This window comes from Phyllostomus discolor, chromosome 5 (assembly GCF_004126475.2).
Source record: "Phyllostomus discolor isolate MPI-MPIP mPhyDis1 chromosome 5, mPhyDis1.pri.v3, whole genome shotgun sequence".
In the NCBI taxonomy this organism is placed as follows: Eukaryota; Metazoa; Chordata; class Mammalia; order Chiroptera; family Phyllostomidae; genus Phyllostomus; species Phyllostomus discolor.
This window is the reverse complement of record NC_040907.2, coordinates 114174218-114179675: the sequence shown is the minus strand read 5'-3', so window position 1 is coordinate 114179675 and position 5458 is coordinate 114174218. Positions and strand designations below refer to the sequence as shown.

At 37.6% G+C, this 5458-nt stretch overlaps 1 pseudogene; it reads left to right on the top strand.

Annotated features, from left to right (window-relative positions):
- Nucleotides 1–3754: 3754 nt before the first annotated feature.
- LOC114497123 lies at nt 3755–4930 on the top strand (annotated as a pseudogene).
- Nucleotides 4931–5458: the final 528 nt, after the last annotated feature.

Sequence of the window (5458 nt, the reverse complement as noted above, 5' to 3'; positions counted from 1 at the left end):
GCCAACACCCAATTTTTTCCCCTTCCATGGCTCCTCTGCTCTATCTATCCTTTTCTCTCTGAACTTCCTTGTCTGGACTTGCCCTCCCTCTCATTTCTTTCTTCCCCTTATATCTCTTCTATATATCTCCTCTATTACCACTCCGTATTGACCCAAGAAAAAAATAAGAACAGAAATTCAGGCAAAGATAATCCAGGAATTCTAGCAGCTCCCTTCAGGGGAAAGCCAGTCTCAGGAAGAGGAAAACTGGTGATTATATATTGAATATATGCCTGGAACAAGAACAGAATTAAAGAATCTACCTAAAGACTTCCCCACTTTTGTCTGGAACCCTGATAGGTTCACAAAGAAATTTATTTAACTATTAGAACATGTGTTCCTTGCTGTTCTGACCTATTCAAATTAATATACCTGCTGGTTTCTAGGAGCAAAGAGACACAATTACTAAACAAAGTTTTCTGGGAAACTCCTGTAGAGGAGTCTATTCACCTTAAGAAGGGTTATAAGAAACTGAAATGCAATTTAGAAAAAGAAACAGGAGCAAATATATGATTGCTTCAAGGGCTATCGGAGGGTATTTTCTCTTTTTCTAAAGTTTAGGAGAAATTAAAACTACCATAAAAGGGGAAATTACTAAGGCCTTTGTAGACACTGAGGCTACTTTATCTGTTCTTAACCTTACCCAAATAAGTTGACTTCTCCATCCGAGTAAAGCTTCTGTGCAAATGGTAGGGATATTTAATCAACTAATGACTGTTTTTAAATCTCCTTCCAGCTAAGGAATGTTATGGAGCAACATATGTTTTTAATGGTCAAATTGCCCCCAATTCACCTGGAAAGGAGAGATTTTCTTAAAACCCATGAAATACACACATATCCTTTTCCTGGAAGGATAAAATGTATTTAGAATTCAATGAATCATATATTGAACCAGTTGGGAAAATAATAATTTTAAAGAAATTTTAAAAAAAGAAAAGAAATTTCTACAAGAAGAAAATAATCTTGAGACTAAATGTTTGTTGCAGAATGTTCCAGTGCAACTTTGGGCCCTTTCCAGTACAGAATATTGGCAAGAACAAGTCAGTCATCTCTATTAAAATAACTAGTGATAATACTTTGCTTCTGCGTAATATTTGGTAATGTCCTTTAAGACCTGATGAACTACATGAAATTAAGACCATTACACAAAATCATTTAAAAAGGGGACTTATAATTTCATGTACAAGCCCCTGTAATTATCCTATGCTTCCAGTAAAGAAATCAAATGGGAAAATATGAAGATTTTTACAGGATCTCAGAGCTATAAATAAGGTAGTTTTTCCTAGACATCCTTTGGTTCCAAATTCACATACCTTATTAGCCATTCCTGTGGACTGCCAATATTTTTCTGTAGTAAATTTATGTAGTGCCTTTTTCAGTATTCCAGCAGAAGAAGATAGTCAATATCTCTTTGTCTTCACCTGGGAAGATTGCCAATTTATTTAGAATGTAATCCCCTAGGGATATACAGAGTCCCACCTGTTTCTCCCAGATATTAAAAGCTGATGTAAATAATGTTAAATTTTCTAGAGATTCCACTCTAATCCAATATGTGGATGATTTACTTTTATGCTGTAGGACATTACTAGAGCCCCAAAGAACACATTTACCTATTTAACAACTAGCTATAAAAGGACATAAGGTCTTAAAAGATAAGCTGCTGTTTTGCTTACCTCAAGTACAATACCTTGACCATTTCTTGTCTAAAGACAGGCTACCGAATAATAGAGAAAGATTCAGAGAAATTCTATCTTTTTCTCATCTAAAAACAAGAAAGCAGCTTAGAGAATTCCTGGGTTTGACTTGATATTGTCACAATTGGGTTACAAGTTTCTCATTAATGGCCCAGCCCTTGTAGGTCCTATTAAAGTCAAATTGACCTAATCCAATTTGGTGAAACCCAGAGGGGAAACAAGCTATAAAATCTCTCAAGAACTAACTATAGTTCCCACTGTGGGACACCTTAATTATAAACTAATTTTTAAACATAAAAGTAAAGGAAGCACTTTGGAAATTTTAACTCAGAAACATAGAGATCATCATTTACCTATAGGAAATTGTAATCAGCAATTAGACTAAATAGCTAAAGGGCTCCCTCCCTGTATGACATTCATCTTTGCTATAGACATGTTATGCAAATAAACAGAAAAGATAGTTATGAGCTCTCTTTTATTTATGTTTCTCATTAACTGACTTCTCATAATATTCAATACTTCCGTCAATCAATTGGCTCTTGCTTTTTGCACCTAATATTACTTCAACTCAATGTAACAGTCTTAACCCAGCAATTTTGCTACCTTCTTTATAGGATAAAGACATCCATGATTATTTTTTGCTTACTGACCATCTTCTTGTTCTTAGGAATGTTTTACAGAAAACTCTTTATTATGCTGACTTAATTTGGTTAATAGATGCATCTTTGAAAGATGAATAAGGATGTTATCAAGCTGAATATATGATAATTTCCATGGTGAGCACAATTGAAGGTTCTTATTTACCTTAATAAGATCTTCCCAACAAATAAAATTAATTGTTCTAACTAGCAAATATTCACATTAGTAGTAGTTATGCCTTCGGTGTAGCTCAAAATTCTAGAATATGGTGTAAGCAGTGAGGCTTCTTAACTTTCTCAGGGTGGTGCATAAAGAATAGAAAATAAGTTGCAGAATTATAAGATGTCATACAGAAATTTAAACAATTGGCAATTATTAAAATTCCAGAACATTCTAAAACTGCCACCATGAAATCAAAAGAAAATCAGTTAGCTAATGCTACATCTAGAAAGGTAGCACTAAACAGCTAAATTATCTAGACCTGAGAATGTTTCTTCCTTCTTATTAAATCAATAAACAACACTTTTTTACAGTTCTGTGGGCAACAGCAGCTGAAGAAAAGAGGACATGGCAATAAAAAAGGGGAACTTTTGACCCAGACAAACAGATATGGTCCCAATCAGAAACCAATCTTATCTATAGTGACTCAACTACCTATATTTTAATATGTACATAGGTTAACACATTGGATTCCTAAAAAGATGATTTTATGAAGTAAACAATATTGCTGGAAACCTTCCCCTACTGTAGCTCATAAAGTGCATAGCAAATTCTTACCTATCCAAACATAATCCTGGAAACCACAGGTCCCAAAGACATTTCCCACTCCCTGTAGATCCATTTATGGTATGGCAATTGGATTTTACCCAAATGCCACTATCTCAAGAATACAAATATATGTTAGTTATAATTTTCTTGTTATTTTCACTGGGTTGAGGCATTAAATTGCAGTAGACCAACAGTCTTATTGGGAGATAAATTATTATTAGGAAAAATTAATTCTCAATTGGAAAGTTTTCTCTGAGTTACAAGAACTGAGGGACTCATTTGACTGTGCAAATAATGCAATCCATTTGTAATATTTGGCCTATTCTGCAGTATTTCCCTTATGCCTATCACCCCATGATATAGGTAGACCATACAAATGGTACAATTAAAACTTAACTAGGTAAATTTTCAGAAGATTTTAATCTTTCTTGGCCAAAAACTCTCCGTATGGTCCTCCTCAACCTGAAATCTACTTGTTTTGGTAAACACATAGCTTTTCTTCTTACTAGTCACTGGTCACCCTGTGCATCTAGATAAAAGAACATATGGATCAACCTTACTAAAAAGAGACATTCTGCATTACCATCAAGAACTTATTCTGGTTTCTGAGGATCATGTCTGCAAGTCAGGATTCCCAATCCAGAAACAATGGCCCCTATGGAATGGAGCCTAAAGGTGTCATCAAGAGTAACTGGAAAAAGATTGTTGACAGCTTTGATGACATGGAACTCTCAGAGTCTGTCCTCTTTGTCATCTACACATGTGGTTTTGAGAAGCCCTCTGCCATCCAGCAGTGAACCATTCTTCCTTGTATCAAGAGTTATGATGCAATTGCTCAAGTCCAACCTGGGACAGGAAAAACAGCCACTTTCACCATATCAATTCTGCAACAGATTGAATTGGACCTAAAGGCCACCCAGGCCTTGGTTCTGGTACCCACTAGAGAATTGGCACTGCAGATACAGAAGACAGTTATGGCTTTAGGAGATTACATGGATGCCCCTGCCATGTCTACATTGGGGGTACCAACGTGTGTGCTGAGGTGCAGAAGCTTCACATGGAAGTTCCTCGCATCACTGTGGGCACCCCAAGCTGTGTGTTTGATATGCTTAACCACAGATACCTGTCTCCCAAATACATCAAGATGTTTGTACTGGATGAAGCTGATGAAACGTTAAGTCATAGATTCAAGGACCAGATCTGATATATTCCAAAAGCTCAATAGCATCATTCAGGTATTTTTTCTGTCAGTTACAATGCCTTCTGATGTGCTTGAGGTGACCAAGAAGTTCATGAGGGATCCTCTCATCAAGAAGTAAGAGTTGACTCTGGAGGGTATTCACCAATTCTACATCAATGTGGAATGAGAGGAGTGGAAGTTGGACACCCTGTGTGACTTGTATGAAGCCCTCACCATCACCCAGGCAGTCATCTTCATCAACACTCGAAGGTTGATTGGCTCACTGAGAAGATGTATGCCCGAGACTTCACCATCTCTGCCACGCATGGAGATATGGACCAAGAGGAATGAGATGTAATCACGAGGGAGTTCCGTTCTGGCTCTAGCAGGATATTGATTACCACTCACCTGCTGTCCAGAGACATTGATGTGCAGCAGGTTTCTTCAGTCATCAACTATGACCTTCCCACCAACAGGGAAAACTATATCCACAGAATCAGTTGGGGTGGATCATTTGGGCATAGGGTGTGGCTATCAATATAGTGACAGAGAAGACAAGAGGACTCTGTAAGACATCAAAACCTTGTACAACACCTCCATTGATGAGATGCCCCCAAGGTTGCTGACCTCTTCTGAGAGGGACTGGCCTGCCACCTCACCCCAGCCAAGGTTCAGTCCTTCTGGGGCTGAGGAAGAACTGGGTGGTGGGGGACATTTGGGGGAGGGAGCCAAGGGATGGGTATCTTGTAAGTTTTTCTTTTTTTTTTTACTTTGAATAAATGTCACTTTTTGAAGCACACACACACACAAAATTTAACCAGCTTATTGATAAATTAGTGGAATTCATTTCACAAGTGCACTCCCAGGAGATGAAGACTTCAGAGACCACAACTGATAACCAGAAGAGTTTGTCCATTGGAAAAGACATCAGTTGAAGACTTTACCCAACATTGTTGGAATAGACCTTATCAGGTGCCCAACTGTGAATGGATGTCTGCCCCTATCTCTGACACTTGCCTCCACCTACAGTAAAGATCCAAGAAAGACTTCTTGAGGATGAGAAGCCACTGACATCAGAGATAGACAGCTACTCCAAGACATCAACAAGGCCTGTGTACCTACAATTTGATGTCAAATT